We start from the raw sequence: 22,659 nt of genomic DNA on the forward strand, positions 1-22,659 counted from the left end.
CACTGCTGATCCCAGCACATGCAGTAGGAGACACACACTGATGAAAGGGGCATCAACTGACTCTATAGTCATTTACTGAAATGTACCTAGGAGAAAATTTGTTGAAATATATGGGATTGCTTTCAGTCATACATCACTGTGTACAGTACAATGGAAACTATGTTTAGGAGGCCCATATATGATGGATCATTGAAGAGGTAACTTTTTTCTCTCAGCATCCATCTTTAAAGGAGGAAGTTAACAGAAATAAAATCAGAACACTCCTGAAAAGAATTAAAAGTCAAAAAAGCCACATGTCTGTAAAGAAGTAATGATTCTCTCTTGTTATGCAGTCTGAGAGTACAGGACAGAAAAGTCAAAGTATTCCTCTGATCCTTATCAGATAACCATAAAAAATGTCAGGACATTTACATGGAAAATTGAAAAAGCACTTACTGTATATTCAGATATTCATTCCAATACTCTGTATCTATTGGCATATGAATTATTTGAAAATTGTAGATACAACTCATCACAAAATCTTTTTCTTTATCTCCAAACGCACCTAAGATGAATGAAACTAGATGGGAAAAGAGGGATGTTCAGGATGAAGAAAAGGAAAATCAAAGCACACATATTTGTCCTGCCTTAAGCCTGGGCAATGTGGAATCTGAACTGCCATCAGCACATCAAATGAGTACCTATGTTTTTTGACCAGTATTTATTTCTCTGGATGAAGTGACTCCAGATGCATATTTTTCTTTTTTTGTTTTTCACATTGATCCTAACTCCTGGAGCAAATTTTAACACCCTCTTCCCTTGGGCTCTGCATCTGATGTCCACAGTCCATATGATAAGCATGTGTAGCTAAATACATATGTGGATAGCTCAGTCTCACAATCCATGAAATCACTCATGTATTACAGTTTAAAGCCCTTGGGAGGAAAGTATTTCATTCAAATTTGCTCTCTGAAATTTCTTAACAACATGATTATGGGAACTCAATTAGAAAGGATCTCTGTGTATTGTGTCAGATGATCAACAGTGAGACATGCAGCAATGGTTAAGGAAGGACTCACAATACTCCAATTCATGGGGATACCTCGGAGATTGTCCATTTCAGAAAGAGACTGTCCACATTTAGAGTAAGAGACTAAAACCCATGAACAATGCAGACGATGTTATATTTCTCACATGTACAGAATATTCAAACAAAGCCTTTGCTTCCATTGTCTTGAAAATCAAGAAAACAGCCAAATACACAAATATAATTGATCTTTCTGTACCTAAAATTATCTAGGTCATCACAGAACCAGAGTTACTTTATAACTTCAAGGTTTATATTTAAAGAGTTAGTAAGATCTGGAGAGAATATGAAAACTTTGTGCCTTGTTTCACATACTACTAAATACCAAGCAGTCCTTCTCCAAACCAATCATTGTTAACCAGAATGTCAGCTGCATATTTGAGTTCTAAATCATTATCTCCCTCTTAAATCCTCCAATTTTCAAAACTGGTACCATGTGCTGACCCAGTTCTTCCACATTGTTTTGTGTATCTCAGAAGAAATAGTAACTACGAAGCAACGCTGTGTTTAATGTCTAAACTCTTATACAAATTTCCTAGTCATCTACTTATGATTGTGAGCTCATAAGGTCTTTGCAAGAGAGGCAGAATGAACGAAAAGCAGGACAGATGCAGAAAATCCTTTGGTTTGGTTGCTGATACATATTATTTATCATGTGAGATGAGAACACAAGGTTTGAATTTTTCTGTGTCTTGAGGTACACTTAACAAACATCACTTAACATATACATGACCTTCATATCTGTGACAAGCTCTCTTGAGTAGAAAGGAACGTGACCACAGGGGGAAAAATCTCCTAAGAACACCGAAATTTTTCATTTCTCAAGCTGCAAGTGAAATTTTCACTACTTAACATGGAACATGGTACCCACTTTATTGTGCAATAATTATTTATTTTAACATTTATACAATTTAGCGGGTATCATTATAGAACTCACATGTGTCATGTTCTGAGCTGGTATTTACCTCTCCGTCACCCACATCTGGTACTAATCTTACTAGTGATATCATTTCTCAATTCAACCAACCTCCTTTAGACTCTATGTCTTTTGTGTGTTTCCGTTTGCTCAATTTCTGAAAGAACTCTGGCATTTTCTTCTGTGTTTTTCTACAAACTGACTTTACATGTCACCCCATCACAATTCCTTCAGACATTTTCAGTTCTCAAATAAAATCTCATGCTTATTTTCTGCAATAATATATGTACACTTGTATACACACATACACACAGACATAACAAATACAGAGACACATTGTTACATTAAGACTCTTAGAAATGTTGGTATTTCCAGGTAAGTCTGTTTAGTTTAACTTTTTAACTAAATTATTTCTTTATTTATTCACTTTACATCTCAATCATAGACTCCTCCCTTCTCTCCTCCTGAACCAAACCTTTTAGCTCTTCTCACAGTCCCGATTCCACTTCCCTTTCCAGAAGGGTGTGGCCATGAATTACTTGGACATTCCCTCTATTTCTGCTCTTTATCCATTCATATCCTGCAGGCAGGTAAACTTTGGCTCAAAGCATACGTGGGTTTTGGCTCTTTTGCAGTTTCCCACTCACTACTAAGAGTCCTGTCTGGTAAGACAGTGGCCTCTTCAGTCTATGTGACCATGCCATTCAGATGGGGGTAAAATGGAATCTCAGATTCTATTTGTTTTGCATTTCCCTGATGACTAAGGATATTGAACATTTCTCTAAGATCTTCTTGGGCATTTGAGATTCCTCTGTTGAGAATTCTCTAATCAAATTTGTATCCAATTTTTTGTGTATTTAGATAAATACATTGTTCATTTTAAATCCCAATCATAGCTCCCTACCTCTGCTCTGCCAAGTGTCACCCTTCCTTATTATTTTCCTCTCTCTCTGTCCCATACTCCACAAAAAGGGACGCCCTTGCTACCCACACTCCCAACTTTGCAAGTTGCATCGGGACTGAGTGCATACTCTTCCCCTGTGGACATAAGTGATCTAAATGCAGGCAACAGAGTCCATGTCAGAATCAATCTCCATTCCCCTTACTGGAGGAACTATATGAGGACGAATCTGCTCATCTCTTTAATCTGTGTAGGCGACTAAAATCAGTTCATGCCTGGTCTTTGGTTAGAGCTCCAGTCTCAACAGGTCCCCCTGGGCCCTGATTAATTGGTTTGTTGGTCTTTGTGTGGAGCTCTTGTCCACTCTGAGTCTTCCAACATTGCCCTAATTCTTCCACATTCCACCAGTGCTCCATCCAATATTTGGCTGGGGGTCACTCATCTGTTTCAATCAACTGCTGGGTGGAGTCAATCAGAGGACAGCAATGCTAGATTCCTGTCTGCTAGCACAGCAAAGTACCACTAATAGTGTCAGGGTTGTCTGTCTCCCATGAGATGGGTCTCAGTTTGTGCCAGGCATTGTTTGGAAATGTCCTCAATCTCTGCTTTATTTTTGTTCCTGCACTTCGTGTAGGCAGGGTAAGCTTGGGGTCGACATTTTTCTGGGTGCATTGATGTTCCCCTCCTTCCACTAGGAGTTATGCCTAGTTACAGGATGGCCTCTTCAGCCTCCATGAACCCTGCTACTATGAGTCTCAGCCAGAGCCACCCTTATATCCTCTCATGTCATGACTCCTCCAATGGAGTCTGTGTGCCAAATACTGCACAACATGAGGCAACAACTCCTACCCAAGGAGAATCTCCTGGAATGGGCTGATGTTCCTGCCAGGAGAAATTGATTTTAGCCTTCTTTTTTGTTCATTGTGTTGGAATATTCTGTCTCTATTCTTTCTCCTAACTTTACTCCAATACCAGGACTTTTCAGGCATAACAACGTTGCTATCAGATGACCTAATTTGGGATTGCAGCCAGGGACCACTCAGGCTTGGAGTTTATTGCTATGTTCTGCTCCACTTATTAGAAGAAACATGGCTAAGAATTAATCATTAGTTAAAATTTCTTATTATGGCTTACAAAGAAATAAAGTGTTTCAAAAAGATCCAGATAATGGTGCTCAGATATAAGAAAAGATAACTAAATAAAAAACTGTCTTGGTACACAGGTGTTAGTCATAAGTACCATTTATGGGAGAACATTGAACCTTGACAAAGAGGGCACATGCATACTGATACAAAGATAATAACTTAAAAGTGATGACGACTTTACTGTGTATTCTGTACCCTGCATTGTTTCATTTAATGTTGTAATTTGAAATATGATAACACTATTACTTTACATTCTGTACTTGTACTGTGTATACCTGATTTCTCCCTGATTTCCATAAATCTTCTCTATGAAAAATGTAAGTCAAATTTAGGATTATTCTTCAAATACTATATATAAATTCTACTCTAATATGAGGTATTGTGCACATCCAACTCAAGTAAAATACAAGGATTATTCCAATACCTTGAATGTGCTATGGAAGGTTGTTTAGGATAATTGATACAAGCTAATTGTTAGTTGATCAAATCATGGTCATGTTAATTATAAGTCTATTTTTATCACAAGTATACATATGCTAGGTTAAACAGATAGATATTATTCTATAGATATATAAGGTGAAATCATTAGAAAAGGTCTTCAAAAGCCTCAGAGACCCACAGAATATGACATTTAAAGATATTTTTATTGTTTTAAAGATTTGTTGACAACAAGACAGGTTAAACACTGGCAAACCCAGCCTACCTCAAATAATATGGTGAGCACCAAAGAACCTCCTTATGGAGATGGATTCAAATGCTACAAATCAGCCACTGGGAAAAAGTCTTCATTTCTTCCATGGCAGAATTCCCCCCAAAAGCTGGTAAGTCTGGATGGAGGCAGAGTTGATGGCTTACTTGGCCAAAACAGTGTAAGCAAGTCCTCAACTGGGCCTGACTCACAAATATATCTGTCAGGGATATTGGGCCAGAAGGCTGAAGATGATAATCAAATATTATAAAGAGTTTTGGCTGACATTTCAAAAAGCAAACTGTCTCAGTCACTTTTTCATTTTGGAAGCTGCTAACCTACACTTCCAGTTTATGTACGTAATTAAGTTTTATTCCTCCTCAGGTCCCTGATGGGGTTGAGACCAGATAGTTTAATCTTTCAATTAATCTTAGTCGTTTAGGGGTTAAGATGTTTTTCAGTTTATATAGATGCTTTAAATTGGTAGAGAGGAGATATGAAAGATATTAATTTGCATTCAGAATTTTAGATGCACCAATACAGGAAAGATGATTTCTTCAAGATTGCCAAATACAAGTAGCCAAAACACTATGGATGTAACATTTTAAAAAGTCCTGATTGTTCTGTGTTACTCACTGCTGTATGTAGCTTATTAATGTTTAATAATATAAATGTATATGTAAAGAAATATAATTTATAAAGTGAAAAACAAATCTTAGTCAAGTTTTTTGGAATGTATTACTACTTTAAAAATGATGGAATTTGAATTGTGTGCATGTATGTACATGTGTGTGTTTAACTGTGTACCTTAGTATATTTTTCTGTACACCTATGAGTTCACATAACCATGCTGTCCAAAAGAGGGCATCACTTTGACTTTATTTTTGGAGGCATTGTTACAGGTGTTTAGAATAATCATTTTCTCAACACAGGACTGGATATTGAATCAGGTCCTCTACAGCAGAAAGACATACTATTAACTAGTAAGTGATCAATCCATCTGCTGTACCTTTTTATTTGTTAATTAAGACATTACTCTCTCTTCTAAGTTATATTTCTTTAACTCATAGATTATTATTAGGGGCTTTTTACCTTCCCCTTTAAGGGAAACATTGTTTCAACTTCACCTGGAAACAATAGTTCACTCTCTGAAACCTCCTTGTATTTTATTCTCACTATTGAACTGTAATGAAAGCCATTCACTCATCTGAGTATTAAAGAAAACTTTTAGTTTATTGTGAATTTTTTACATTAGAGCAGAAAAGAATATTTCCACAATGTACACAGGCCAAAGAGCTAAATCTAATGAAAAAAATGATTTATCCCATGCTTATATGAAAAGGTAGATAACATTAGTAGATATGATAATGACTAGCATCACCATTAGAAAAAAGTGTGACAGTCATTCTAAAAACAAGAAGATATTGCATTGATATGCTCTTTGGTGGTTGTGCAGAACCATTATTTGTCAGTCGTAGTTCATATTATATAAGTTTAGGACTAGTATTTCTTCCTGATCTTTGGGATAGAATTTCTTTCTGGTCTTAACAAAATTAGGTAGAACTTAGGAAGAAAGATGCATCCAAGCATCCCTGCAGAGGAAGCCAAAATGGAGAAGATCTCCACAGCAACCAAGATCTTACACTTGGTGCTATGATATACAGGAAAGAAGCTGATGCAGACACTGCAGGAACGAGCATGCTGAATGTCAGGTACTTAGCTTCATTGAAGGTGTCAGGTAGGTTTCTTGCCAGGAAAGCCACAGTAAGGCTTCCCATAGCCGTGCATGCCAAGTATCCCAGGACACAGTAGAATGCAGTAACTGAGCCCTTGTTGCACACAGTGATGATATGGCCATGCTCAGCATGTGCATCATTATCAACAAATGGAGGAGAAGATCTTAGCCGAATTGCACACAGAATTACTTGAAATAGGGAGCAAGTGGGAATGATGTAGTTAGGTACCTCTGATATTAGGATATACTTCATCCTTCTTCTGGTGCATGTGAGTTTGAAAGCCAGAACTACAGTGATTGTTTTGGCCAGAACTGTGGAAACAGCTACAGTGAATACAATTCCAAATGTGATCTGCTGCAGGATGCAGATGGCTGTGTTTGGGCGCCCAAGGAAGAGGAAGGAGCAGAGGAAACAACATGAGTGATATAAATAAGAAATAGCTGAGGGTTTATTTATTGGCCCTTACAATAGGAGTGTCATGATGTTTCACGAAGACCCCAAGAACCACAGCAGTGAATGCAGTGAGGCACAGGGCTATTAAGGCAAGAGCCATACCTAATGGATCTTCATAGCTCAGAAAGACCACATCTTTGTCTATACAGTGGTTCTGCTCTGGGTTGGCATACTGCTTCACTGAACACATCACACATTGATCCACATCTGATGGAGAAAAGGAGGCTTTATTAGTGGTGCTTCAGCATTTTATTGATAGAATATTAGAGAAGAATAGCAATATGTACATTTTAATACTCTTTTTGTAACTCAACTCACTCTCTTTAAAGAAAAAGCAATCATTGCTGTTTTTATTGAATTTTGGTGATGATATAATTTATAATGTTTTCTGTAAGTACTGTTTTCTACATTGTTTTTCGTGTTATACTGAAATGATTTAGACTCTTGAGTTCAGGAAAGGTAAATTCTTTAGAGACAATGTACTTGAGTGTATTTGAAAATAAGAAATTCTGTATATTCATTGTCTCCTGAGGTTAATGACTGTTTTATCACTGTTGCCTCTATGACAGAAGGAGACTCTGCCTTCTACTTGGAGAAGATCTGTCAAAAATTTTTGAGTTTCAATTCACTAGCCCAAACACACTAACATAAATGGAATGAGTGTGTTGTGTGTGTGGTTTATATTTGTGTTTATGTGTGTGTGTGTGTGAATGTAGAAGTAATAAGAAATTTTATGAATCTGAGTTTTATTGGAGATATAAAGGGCATGTAGTAGGTGAGAGTGAGAGTTGAATGACATATGAATATAAAGTTAATGATTGAAAACTGCAAAATATTAAATAACACTTTTCTCAGTTGTATTCTTATCTGGTCATAGGAACCAGGACTCCTGATACTTGTTAACAATGAAAGTAGAAAACTCTGTACTTACTGAACACTAAAACCTTTGATCTTGATTCCATTTTGTTTGAAATCATTCAGCCCATTCCTCCTCCCTTCTGTTAAACTCTATGGAACCCAGTCTCTGTGAGTGAACTCAAGGGTGAAATACACATAGAAAAACAACATGAGCAAGGTAACACAAGGATTCCAATATGGTAACCAGCACTTTTTTTATTTTCCTATAATACTCCATTCATAAGTTGCAAGATCCAGAATGACAACTGAAATATATGTGTGTGAAATTCTACCAGTCACTGTATTATTGCGGAGAGTGATGATGTACTTCAAGCTATTTCATTATTTTTATCTAGAGGAATGTATTTATGGATACATATAATTAATTAATGTTTTTAAACACCTTAGCTAGTTGGTTCAACTGTAAAGAGAATATACATATTTTTCAAAAAATCAGAGTTCAAATTCCAGTACTTACATCAGGTGTCTCAATACATGTGTTTTCATAGCCTTTCACCTGCATGTGCATTTGTTACATGCATCCACCTTCCTCCAAAACATAAACCTAATTAAAGTGATAAGAATAATTTTTTGTAATTTTGTGATTATTTGTTAATATAAATCACTTCTACTATTATTTGTTTTTTACATTTAAAACAATTTCATTCCATGTAGTTTGTTTTAGAGAATGTTGTATGTTGGAATGCATGTATGTAAGAAGCCATCTTCTAGGAGTTAGTTACCTACTCCTTCTACATGGATCCTGGGCATGAATTCAGTTCGTCAGCCTCAGTGTCAAGAGAATTAGATTCTGAGTCATCTCAACTGCCACTAGTGCCCTTTAAGAACTTTCATTTAATTATGTAGGATGACAGGCAAAATACTTGAAAAGTTTTCCATTGGCTATTTGCATTTAGCCACTTCTAACTAAATAATCATTTGATTAACATGTTGTGTGTAGGTGGTAGTAATATTTTGAAATAAATTCTTTCTGTGTAAATTATTCTAAGCTATAACATTGTTACATTAATTGGATGCAGTATATAACCTGCTGGTTACAAGGATCCTCATATTTCCTACATCATGTCTAAGAATCATCCCCCCATACTTAGAATTACATAACATCGGACATTTGAAAATTGGTCTTCAGATATTACAAAATGTCTTCCATCTCATTCTTAGAGTCTCATAATTATAAGAGACGTATTTCCCCTCTCTATTATTATAAGAGAACTTGTATTTGGTACCCAACAGTGGCATGACAGGATCTAGCATGTCTGATGACATATTCTGTACTGCACGGAATCCTGTACATATGTGGAGTGCACAAATCATGTAGGGGCACATACAGACATGCTAAGAGAATAAATAAACATTTTTAAAATCCGTGAGTAGAATCTAATGTACATAGAATTTTTTTAATATATTTTATTAATTTATTCTTATTACATCTCAATTGTTATCCTATCCCTGTATCCTCCCATTCCTTCCTCCCTCCCATTATCTCCTTACTTCCCTCCCTTATGACAGTTATGGAGGGGGACCTCCACCTCCTGTATATGCTCATAAGGTATCAAGTCTCTTCTTGGTAGCCTGCTATCCTTCCTCTGAGTGCCATCTGGCTTCCTCATCCAGGGGTCATGGTCAAATATGGGTTACCAGAGTTTGTGTGAAGTCAGACCCCACTCTCCACTCAATTCAAGTGGATCAAGGACCTCAACATAAAACCAGAAACACTAAGTCAGAAGAAAAAGTGGGGAGGATGCTGAACACATTGGCACAGGAGACAACTTCCTGAACGGAACACCAGTGGGCCAGGCCTCAAGGTCAAAAATTAATAAATGGGACCTCCTGAGGCTGAGAAGATTCTGTAAGTCAGGAGACACTGCCAACAGAAAAAAGTGATATCCTACAGACTGGGAAAAGATCTTCACCAACCCTACATATGACAAAAGTCTAATATCCAAAATATATAAAGAACTCAAGAAATCAAACACCACCAAACCAAATTACCCAAATGAGAAATGGGGCTCAGGAGTAAACAGAGAATTCTCAACAGAGGAATATCGAATGTCTGAGAAACACTTAAAAAATGATCAACCACCTTAGTCATCAGGGAAATGAAAATCAAAACAACTCAGATATTCCATCTTATACCCATCAGAATGGCTAAGATCAAAAATTCAAGTGACACCACATGCTGGGGAGGACGTGGAGAGAGAGAAACACTACTTCATTGCTTTTGGTAATGCAAACTAGTACAGCCACTTTGGAAACCTACATGGAACTATCTAAAAAAAATGGGAATAGGGCTTACTCAAGACCTAGCTATTCCACACCTTGGGATATACCCAGAAGATGCTCCAGCACACAACAGGAACATTTGCTCAGCCATGTTCATAGCAGCCTGCTTCATAATAACTAAAACCTAGAAACAGCCTAAGTGCCCCTCAGTAGAAGAATGGATAAAGAAACTGTGGTGCATTTACACTATGGAATACTGCTTAGCTATTAAAAACAAGGAATTCCCAAAATTTGTGGGAAAATGGATTGAATTAGAAATGATCATAATGAGTGAGTTAACCCAGAAGCAGAAAGAGTCAAATTTTATACACATAGAGTTTTAGAAGAGATAAATCATTAAGAAAATCTATACAATTCCTGCAACTGAAGTTTGATTATCAAAATCTTTCTTTGAGAAAATGTGATCCTCTTTCAATTGAAAATTAGTCATAGTGTCCATAAACACATAAGCGTTTATTCTTTGCTGTTGTTCAGGAAATTGTTAATATATGTATTTCCACAAAGACCTATATAGGAAAGTTATATATATATTATTTGTCTCTTTTGTTTTTCACAAGTTATGTATCTCAAAGTGGGTAGGATATGATCATAAACGTGACGGTTTCTGTACAGCAGCAACACTCACTTGTCTCATTAGAAATTTCATTTTTGGGCATGGGCTGTATTCAAAACAGCAGGTGGCCATTCCCTCTTTCCAGAATTTTCTGAATCCAGGAACACAGTCAGAGGCAATATCTGAGAAAAATTAGACACATGTTGATATCAGTTTTTTTTACCTACTTCTTCCATATATATTATATTAGCTTGTTGCGTTGTGAATGACCTTATTCTATAAACAAGAATGGATGGAGCACGGGTCACTTAGTACATTGTATAGTGTCAAGCATATAAATATATGGAAACAAAATTGATGAAAAATTGAATTGCTTCTCAGTTCCTAAAAAAGTAGTAACAAAAATTGACAGTGTGCTGTATACAAACACTACAGAACTTCAGCCCAATTTTTTTAGCTAATGATTAAGTTGACATCAAGTACATTAAAAAGGCAGAGCAAAGTTATCTGAGAAATTATGTCCAGCAGACTAGACTGATCCTATATTTGTGAGGCATTTCATTCCATGGTAATTACATATGAGTGACCATCCCACTGTGGGAAGTGCTCTTGCTAGGCAGGGTTCTATGAGAAATCTACCAGATCAAGCCAGTATGCAGAGCATTATCAGGTCTAGATTTAGTTCCAATTAACAGATTCCTGCCTTGTCTTCCCTTGACAGTCATGGGTGAGACAAATCAACTTTTTCTTCTTTTTTCTTAGGGTCAGTATTTAATCACAGCAACAGATTAGGAGTTTAAGATTAAAAGACCCATGCACCCAGGAAAATTTGTCCTAGAATCTCAGAAACCAAACATGACCTCCAATAATCTGACAGTGTAAACTTTGACAAGCTGAGTGTAAAGAGAATAAGAGGTGAGTGAGCAAATCCTGGTTTATTTGTGGTGAGAAAGTACTGAATTTCTGTGTATTGAGCTGTAGGGCCTAGAAATACAGGAACACTTGAATAAAGATTGTGTAATTTAATTATAAAAAATTCAGTTAAAATAAAATATTGAACTTGATGGTCATTTGCATGACAATGAACATTGAAATTGGGGACTGCATGGATAATTGGTCCATTTCTCCTTTCCCAGTTTGAATACTTTGCTATTTATTGTGGATAAAATGTAATTCTATAATTGAGTTGAATTGTGTGATCAATCAATCCTAATTGATATATGTATGTTGAGCCATGCCTTCATTCCAGGAATGAAGTCATGTTATGCTAAGACAGTAATCTTTCTCTTTTGTTGCTGAGTTCTTTTGGTAGGTGTTTAGCCAAGAATTATTCCATACATAACCAATGTAGAGATTGTTTTCTAATAGTTTCTATGACACTTCACAGCAATACATTTCCACTACTCTTATAGAACTATTCTCTTCATGTATGTGAATGAGTTTCTGATTTCCCCATGGAGGCAACAAACCTGTCTTTCCCATAAGCAATTCTTATTGCCTTTGTGTTTCCATTAGAGAATGTGCTACTACAGTTCAGTTATTTATTATAATTATTTGTTAATTATTTCTACATGTTGTTACTGTGATATTGATTCCCTTCTAATAAATGTTTTTCTTTCTGCCATTCTAGTGTTACCTTTATGTAGCATTGACAATTTTTGTTCATCTTATTTATAATTATGAATTAGTTCTTAAAGTATCATTTATAGTGCTGTTTCAGGGCACATGAATTACTATAATTGTGTTCATTATTGAAATTTAGTCTATTTCCTTCTCTTATGAGATATCACTATACTGTGTATAGTAGCTAGCCTTGACAGTTATGTTTCCAAATTTTGACACACATAACAGTTACTCGCTACCTTTTAGATCCCCCATAGTGGAATCTGCAATTCTTCATGTGCTGCTATTCTATGAATGGGGCATTATATAGAAGCATTCCATATTCTCTTCTTGGTTCAAAGCAAATTTAAGTAATATATTTCAATTTCTGGCTGGAATTTGTTGGCCCAGGAGACAAGTTCCTGAACAGAAATCCAACGGCCCAGGCCATAAAGTGAACAATTAATAAATAGGACTGCGTGAGGCTGAGAAGCTTCTGTATAGCAGAGGATACTGTCAACAGAACAAAGTGACAGCCTACAAATGGGAAAAAATTTTCACCAACCCTACTTCTGACAAATGACTAATATCCAAAATATATAAATAGTTCAAGAAATGAACACCACAAAACCAAATAATCCAATCAAGAAATCGATCTCAGAACTAAATGAAGAATTCTCAAAATGGTTGAGAAATGCTTAACGTCCTTAGTCAACAGAGACATGTTAGTCAAAACTATGTTGAGATTCCATCTTACACCCATCTGAATGGAGAAGTTCAAAATTTAAATTGACATTATATGTAGGCAAGTATGTGGAGAAAGGGAATACTCCAACATTGCTGGTGTGAGTGCAAAATTGTACAACCATTTTGGAGATCAACCTGGTGCTTTTTCAGAATACTGGGAATAGGGTTCCCCTAACACCCAGGTATACCACTCCTTGGAATACACCCAGAAGTTATTGCACCACAAAACAAGGACATACTCAACCATGTTCATAGCAGCCTTATTTGTAATAGCCAGAACCTGGAAACAACCTAAATGTCCCTCAATCAAAGAATAGATAAAGAAACTGTGGTACATTTACACTATTGAATAATACTCAGCTATTAAAAACAATAAAATCCTGAAAATTATGTGAAAGTCTTAATTACTATGGGATTGGGATAGATGCGGGACATCCTATTGTAATTCTAGGTGAGAGAAGAACATGAGAATAGGGAAATAGAAGGATCCAGAGAGTCCTAGGAATCTACAAGAAGCACATCATGATCGGCAGATATGGACCCAGGCTGTCTGCTTAAGCTACTGCACCAATCAAAGACAACATATATAGTAAAATCAGATATAGACAAGGGACAGGTCATTATCCTCAGTAGTGTGGGAGTAAGGACTGACTCTGATATGAACTCTGGAGGCCCATATTTGACCATTTCCTTTTTGGTGAGGAGGCCTGATATTACTCAGAGAAAGAATAGGAAGGCTACCAAGATGAGACTTGATAGTCTGTGACCATATGGTGGGGGAGGAGGTCCCCTTCTGTCTGTGAAAGAGGGAGGGTGGAATGGGAGGAGAGAAGCAATGAGATAATATTGAGATATAATCTGAATAATTTAATAATAATAAAAATGAAATAAAGATTTTTATGACCAGTGATTGTTAGGTTCTTTATTTTGATGTTGGTTGTGAGAGTGTGTTTGTCTGCATTTGTTTTGCTAAAGTGAAGTTATTTATTTCCTGTGTTTTCCTTAGTTTAGTTAGCCTCTGGTTTGGAGATTTCCTCTTATCATCTCCATTAGGCATGGATTTTTGATAGGTATCATTTACGTTTATTTTTTCATGAATTATCTAATTTTCTTCATCCATTGTTAAGAAAATTTTGCTGTGCATAGTCATCTGGACTGGCATGTCTAGACTATTAGTGGTTGCAAGACCTCTGTCCAGCCCCTTCTGGCTTGTATGGCCTCTGCTGAAAACTCAGATGTGATTCTGCTAAGTTTGCAATTGTAGATTACTGACCATTTTTCTCTTGGTGCTTTTAATATTTTTCTTTTTCCGTGCATTTTGTGTTTTCATTATTATGTGGCAGCAGGTTTTTTTTTTTTATAGTCTACCATCTATGGTGCACTGTAGGCCTCTTGTATGCTTATAAGCATCTCTTTCTTGAAATTGCCAAAGTTTTCTTCTGTAATTTTGTTGAAAATGTTATCCTGGGCCTTGATCTTTGCATCTTATCTTTCCTCAATTCCTCTTCTTAGCTTTCATGTTTTCATGCTCTACTTGATTCCTTGACTGTTTTATGTTAGGAACATTTTCTCTAATTGTTCCATCAATTTATTCTATTATATCTTCTACACCTAAGATTCTTACTTCCCTGTCTTATATTGTGTGTGTCTGCTTGCCTCTGCAGGTTCTGTTTTCCTCTCTAAATTCTCCTTCCAAGATTTCTTCAGGTTGTGCTTTTATTATTGTTTCCATTTTCATCTTCAAGTCCTGAAATGTTTTATTGATTTCCTTCAACTGAATATTTGCATTTTCTTGAATTTATTCCAGTAATTTTTCCTCTCTACTGGCCTCTATCTGGTCCTCTCTAAGTTCCTCAAATTGTTTGGCTCTATCATCCTGTATTTTTTTTCATTAATTATATATCTTTCTTCCATTATTTTCTTCATTATGAAGGATTAGAGGTCATTTTCGTTGCTCTAGTTGTCTGAGAGTTTCCCGATCTGATGGCTTTTATATAACTTTGTTTTGGAGGTGTCATTTTATTTTGGCTTTTATCATTTGTTTTGTCTCACTGGCCTTTAGTTATCTTGCCGTCTCTGATGTGTGCTTGTGGTTTCCATTGTTCTTTACTGACTGTTGATTTTGTTGATTTGAATAATGCCTCTCCAGCTTGTAGTTACTTTTCTGTTTTGTTAATTTTCTTGAAGAACTAACTATTGTTTTTGTTTATTCTATGAATTGTTCTCTTTGTTTCTAATTTATTGATTTTACCCACAAGTTTATTTGTTTCCAGCCATCTACTCCTTTTGGGTATTTCTCATTCATTTTTTCCTAGCACTTCCTGATGTCTCTTTAAGTTGCTTGTATGAGCTGTTTCCAATCTCTTTATGAAGGCACTTACTTTCTGCTTAGCAATGCTTTCAATGTGTCCCATGAATTGAGTATGTTGTACCTTCATTTTCATTGAATTTTTTGAAATCCATAATTTCTTTCTTTATTGTTTCCCTGACCCAGTCATTCAGTAGAGAGTTTTTCAGTTTCCATGTGTATATAGCCATTTCGTTATCTCTGTTGTGGTTCTGGTCCAGCTAATTTGATAGTATTCTGATAATATTCAATGTATTATTTCAATCCTCTTGTATTTGTTGAGGCTTCCTTTGTGACCTACTATTTGGCCAATTATGAAGAAGGTTCCATAAGGTCCTGAGAAGAAGGTATAACACTTGTGTTTGGATGGACATTTTCTAGATATCTGTTAGGTCAATTTGATACATGACATCTGTTATTATAATTATTTCTCAGTTTCATTTGCTTATCCACTGGTTAATGGGTGGGGAGTGTTTAAGTCCCCACTATTAGTTTGTGGCAAAGATGTGTGGCTTAAGCTTTATTATTGTTTCATTTACAAATGTAGGTGGACTTGTATTTGGGGCAAATATGATCAGAATTTTTACTTCATCTTGGTTGAGTTTTCCTTTGATGAGTATGAGGTGTGCTTCTTCATCTCTTTTTACTAATTTTGGTTGAAAGTCTATTTTATTCTATATTACAATGGTTACTTCAACTCGTTTCTTCTGTTTGTTTGCTTATAAGAACATTTTACAACTTTTTACCATGAGGTAATTCCTATCTTTGTGGCTGAGTTGCACTTCTTGAGTGAGATGAACATTGGGTCTGCTTTATTCATCAAGTCTGTTATTGTACATTCTATGAGGCCATAGTCTCATTGATACCTAAACCTCACAAAGACTCAGCAAAGAAAGAGAATTTCAGACCAATTTCTCTTATGAACATAGATGCAAAAATACTAAATAAAATACTTGCAAAACGAATACAGGAACACATCAAAGTTATCATTCATCATGACCAAGTAGGCTTCATTCCAGGCATGCAGGGATGGTTTAATATATGGAAATCCATCAATGTAATCCACCATATAAACAAACTGAAAATAAAAAACCACATGATCATCTCCTTGGATGCAGAGAAAGCATTTGATAAAATTCAACACCCATTCATGTTTAAAGTTTTAGAGAGATCGGGGATACAAGGCACTTTCCTCAACATAATAAAGGCTATATACAGCAAGCCAATAGCCAAAATCAAAGTAAATGGTGAGATACTCAAGGAAATTCCTCTAAAATCGGGAACAAGGCAAGGCTGCCCACTCTCTCCATATCTCTTCAATATAGTACTCGAAGTTCTAGCCAGAGCAATAAGACAACAAAAGGAGATCAAGAGTATCCAAATGGGAAAGGAGGAAGTCAAATTATCCCTATTTGCAGATGATATGATAGTGTACATAAGTGACCCTCAAAATTCCACCAGAGAGCTCCAGAGAGTTCATCCCATATTTCTAAAATATTCAGCTATGCATAGCAAAATTACTGAAAGAGAAATGAAAGAGGTACATATGACTTAAGTCTCAGTAAATAGACAATTCATACATAAAGGAAGAAGACGTATGGCTGTTAAATAATGGCAGAACTAAAAAAAATAATAATAATAAAAAATAATGGCAGAACTGAATTAGTAAGTAGCTTCTCTGTCTGTTCTCATGTGTTGTCACCTATCACATGACACAACTGCCGCTCAGGCAAGCAAAAAAGGGATCTAAACTGTAAACAGTGTGAGTGATAACCTCATGTTTCAAAGAATCTAAATATATCCTTTACAGTCCAAGAGTGTGAAGAACTCACCTTGGTTATATATAAAAGCTAGTCTCTGTACAACTATACAAGGAAGTATGGAGCAACAGGAGCATAGCTCTCAGTAACCTGATCTCTTACTTCCATTCTCAATACAGCTTCAGAAACCATAGTGTGACTACATGCAAGGAATTGGAGAGAGTGTCTTTGTATCTATGTGGAAGCTCTCAAGAGTTATGTGTAGCACAAACACTGCTGACACAAACACTACAAACACTACATGCTCTAGGAGATACACCAGAATATATAGCTATTCATTGTAATGTACTTAGGATAAAACTTGTTGAAATACATGGGATTGCTCTGAGTCATACATCCCTGGCTATGGTATGATTAGAAGGACTATATATGTTGGGTCACTGTGAGAGATGTCTTTTGACTCAGCCTACAGCTTTAAATGAAGTGTCTAACAGAAATAAAATCACAAAACTCCTGAAAGAAATTAAAAGTAGAAAAAAATGAAAGTGTCTGTAAAGAAGTGATAGTTCACTCTTGGTATGCAGGCTGTGAGAACAGGACAGAAGACTGAGAGTATTGCTATGTTCCTCATCAAATACCTCATGAAATGTGTGTCAGGATATTTACATGGAAGATTCTAAAAGCACTTACAATTTATTCAGATATTTGTTCCAATCTTCTCTGCCTATTGTCTCAGAGGTTGCTTGAAGGAAGAAGACACAATTTGCCCCCAAGTCCAGGTCTTTATCTTCCTTCAACTTCATTCTTCAATAGCACCTGGGATGAATGAAACTGGCCAGGAGAAGGGGGATGTTCAGGAGCAAGAAATGGAAAATCAAAGCACACATACTTGTCCTGCCTTAAACCTGGGCAATGTGGAATCTGAACCGCCATCAGTACATGAAATGAGCACCTATATTTTTTGACCTGCTTTTATTTCCCTGGTCAAGGAGACTCTTGCTGAATGTTCTTGTTTCCTTGCTTTTCACATTGATCCTCATTCCTCGAGGGATTTTCAACACCCTCTTCCTTGGGGCTATGCACCTGATGTCCACAGGCCATAGGCTAAGAGTGGGTAGGTAAATGAATATGTGAACAGTTCAGTCCCAGGTTTCATGAAGTCACTCATTGTTTTAAATTTAAAGACCCTGGGAGAAAAGTCTTTTGCTCAAATTTGTTCCTTGGAATATCCTAACATAATGATTATGTGAATAAGATTATAAATGATCTCAGTGTATTGCGTCAGATGATCAACAATGAGACATGCAGAAATAGTTGAGGAAGGACTCACAACACTCTAATTTATGGGGACACATTGGGAATTGTATTGTAAAATCCAATTCATAAAGGGTCTGTGCACATTTAGAGCAATTGAGACTCAAAAAGCATGCATATTGGGGACTATGCTACACTTTGCACTGGTACAGATTATCCAAACAAAGCCTTTGCTTTCATTATCTTGAAAATCAGTAAACAGGAAAAATATAGAAATATACTCAGTATTGCTATATTCAAATTTATTTAGTTCATAACAGAACCAGAGTTTGTTTACAAATTAAAGGTTGATATTTAAAGGTTCTCCATTTTCAAATTCAATACTGTGTGCTGACCCATTTCTTCCACATTATTTTTTATTTACTAAATTGCTTTTTCTCATTTTACATTTGAGTCATGGATGTGAAGAAGTATTGTCTTGAGAATCTCAGAAGCAAATCACAACTGGGAAGCAACACTGTGTTTAATCTGTAGACTCTTATGTAATTTTTCTATTCATCTACTGATAATTGCATGTTCATGAGCTTCTTGAAATGCATATGGACTGCAAGAAAACCAGGACAAGTGAAGAATATTCTTGGGTTTGTGCTAATACACCATATTTAGCATTTGAGATGCAAACACAAATTTGCATTTTTCTCTGTGACTTGTTGTATAATTAAGAAACATCGTTTAACCTATACATCACCTGTGGTTCTGTGATGAGCCCTCTTGGAGTGCTAAGACATGGATAGAAAGGAAAACGACCAGAGAACTATTTCCTAGGGAGACAGAAAATAAAATCAACTTTGAGTGGCAAGTGAAATGTCCACTATGTGTTGTGGAGCATGGAATCCAGTTCTAGTGTGTAATAAGTATTATTTATTTAAAATTTTATACAATTTAGTGGGATTCATTATTGAACAATCAATCACACGTGTCAGGTACCTAACTAGCATTTATCTCTCTGTCATCCATATCTGGTATTAATCTTCCTGCTGATTTCATTCCTCAGTTCAGAATCCTCCTTTTGATTCTATGTCATTTGTGTGTTTGCTCTTGCTCAATTTCTGAAATAACTGTTGTATTTTCTTCTGTATTTTTCTAAATACTGGCTTCACCTGTCACCCATATCCCATTTTCTTCAGGTGTTTTCAGGCAAAAGTACAGTCCATACATGGCTGCTGTTTGATGCTTTAGTCTCATCAAGGCAAATTTGGTATATATTATTTGGCTTTGTTTGTCTTCTTGGGGAGCTAGTGTGCCCTCCAAAGCCTTCTTTCCTTCCACTTTTCCACAAACTGTGTGCTCTGCCATGTTTGGATGTTAATCTCAACATTCATTTCAAATTATTTCATGATTTAGCCTCTTAAAGGACAGATATGTTATGCTCCTGTCTGCGAGTATAGCAGAGTATTGTTAATAGTGTCAGAGGTTCGCTCTCTTGCATGGTGTTGTTATGAATTACTTGGATATTTCCTCAATTTTTCTCACTCTTTATCCCTCACATCTTGAAGACAGGGATAATTTTTGGTTCAAAGTATTTTTGGCTTTTTTTTGTTCCGTACTCACTACAAAGAATCCAGTCTAAATAGAGGTTGGCCTCTTCAGTATACATGTTCCCTGTTGGTAGGTTGTCTTAGCTAACGTCACCACGATATCATTTTCCTCTGAATTGGTATTGAGCTGATAATTGAAGAAGAAATTTCCTAATTATACTCACCTCTCCTCTGCACTTGTCTGTGTCTCTAGACTGCAGCTTAATTCAAGGTGCTAGCCATCTCCACTTGTATTTACTGGTGATGCCCCTTCATATCTAAATGACCCCTGTTTCTTCTGATTCTAATCAGATTTTTCTTAAAGATTTATTTATTAATTATGTATACAGTCTTCTGCCTATATATATATATACCTACAGGCCAGAAGAGGGCACTAGATGTCATTGCAGATGGTTGCAAGCCACCATGTGCTTGCTGGGAATTGAACTCATGGCCTCTAGAAGTCCAGGCTGTTCTCTTAAACTTTGTGACATCTTTCACATTGAAAATGTGTGTTAAGTGAAATTTTTATACAACGAAATACATTTTTCTTCAAAATGTTCAGTTTTATTATTTCATTTTTAGATGACTGATGGGTGATTAGAATTTAAGGATAGAAAAATAAAACTGGGAGATGGAGGTGACTATTGAGAGAGGAGGAAGAGGCTTAGATTACATTCAGTTGTTTATTTAATCATCTTCTCATTAATCGCTTGCTTGTGTGTGCTGAACACTCAAAAACAAATACAACTATTTTACATAATACTTTACATTTATTTATTTATGTAATGTGTATGCATGTGTGCCAATTCATGGACTTGGTTAAATGATCCTCTTTTTTTTTCAGTGTGATTCTGGGGATGAAAGTCAGGGAGTCAGGCTTGATTGCAGTCTTGGCTGTATTGCCAAGGGTGGCACCCATCTTATGATTCTCTGTCATCAGCCTCCCCAGTGTGTGGGATTTCAGATATTTCCAACCAACCCAGCTTGAAGCACAAATTCCAAAAATGCCTGGATTCTCTGATATAATAATTCCCATTTTTCATGACTGAGGACAAACTCCAGGTCATGTGTATGTGAGGGAAGTGTATTGCCCCTGAACAACACCTGTGGCTGTACAATGTCCTTTTGTCTGAGACTTGGCTGCTGGTTATTAGGCTCTTGGAATCTTCAGGCTAGGGGCTGTTCATGTGGGAAGCAATGAAGTGTTTATAATAAAGCAACAAATGTGGTTATTTCCCAAAGTTATATGAGTTACAAAGTTTGCTCAACCTTAGGAGGAGAGTTTTAGCATAGCTGAGATAACCTTCAACACAAGATGTGAATTTGAGGTGGGGGCAGGCAGGTCAAGCCTGTTTGATGTGTTCAGGCTTGGGGGCTCACTCCTTAAACCAGGAAAGATGTTTCCTATGGTAAACTGAAACAATGTTTTTTTTTTAATTCAGGTGATGTCCTTCCCCCTCAATTCTTTTGTGGAGTTGTATAAGGCTCTGTTGCTCCATCCTCCACAAAGTCATTACAGGTCTAACCTAAAGCTACTTACCTGAACCTTGGTAGTTGGGAATTTATATCAGCATATATCACAAATAGAATTGATATGTGAGTGTTTTCATGAGAAATTAGAGTGAAGAGACACAGATAACCCTTCTCATGTGTCACCCATATTCAGTGAGTTCTTAGAGCTAAAGACAGAAACATTTACTCCCATTTCAGGTACATGGGTTTCTCGAGATAGGCTGAGCAGATGGACAGCTGTGATATGCTGATTCCTTGTCTGGGTAACAGATTCCAGAAGATAAACCAGGTCCTGAGATGGATGAAAATGGGAAACTTCAATTTATACAGACTAATTACATCCTAGCTGTCCCCAGAACAAGATACTAAGAACATAAGCACAAAACATACAATTGGGTGGGACTGCTATGGACTATTGCACCCTGAATACTATTAGGCTTGGATGGGAATAATGGTCAGGGTGACATCCATAGAGGTATTGATCAATGGTAACAGATAGTCTGGGCCTGCTATGTGGTTCCATAATACAAGATTGTCTGTGGAGATTTGAAATGGACAGAAGTTGCAACCTGTTATGCCACCCAGATCCTCCATATTTTAAAGAAAGGCTTCAGTATGTTTCTTGGCCTGATAATGGATGTCTGAAGTCAAGACAGCCTTTACCTCAGCTTGGTGAGGTAAGACAATCAAGCACTCTTTTACCCTGCTTAGAGTTAGGCTTTGATTGGAGAAGAGTGCAATGGAGCCTCCCGTGGAGTCATTTCATTTATGGTAGCCGACTTAGCCTGGGCCTGATTTTGATTCCTTATTTTACTCAACTTATAAAATGGGTTGGAAGATAGGACCATGTTCCTTTTACATTTGTGTGTCTTTTACCTATCATCAGGAGTGGTCAGTAATCAGAATCACAGGCTCACTGCATGTTCAAGATAAAAAGTTCTCAAAAAAACAGAGGTGAAAATCATAGGACGTCCCCCTCCTAGCCTGATCATTTTTCCCCTGCCTCCAATAGGCCTGGTCAAGCTCTTCGGGAAAGTAAATGTGTATCCCAACTGTTCTTTCTTCCTTTTTATCTTTCATTTACACATTTTAATTTAGGGTCAGAGGAAACACCTACCCACCTGCAAAATCTTTGACCCAATATGTACCCTGTCTACAAAATATGCAGGTATAAAGTTAAAGAGAAATTTGAAAGATG

The 22,659-nt window shown here is 36.5% G+C and overlaps 1 pseudogene; it reads right to left on the reverse strand.

The window, feature by feature from the left end:
- The window catches only part of LOC127208590 (vomeronasal type-2 receptor 116-like), a 36,628-nt pseudogene extending 18,626 nt beyond the window's left edge, over positions 1-18,002 (reverse strand).
- Between the last annotated feature and the right edge of the window lie 4,657 nt (positions 18,003-22,659).

Source organism: Acomys russatus, chromosome 25 (genome assembly GCF_903995435.1).
Source record: "Acomys russatus chromosome 25, mAcoRus1.1, whole genome shotgun sequence".
Taxonomy (NCBI): domain Eukaryota; kingdom Metazoa; phylum Chordata; class Mammalia; order Rodentia; family Muridae; genus Acomys; species Acomys russatus.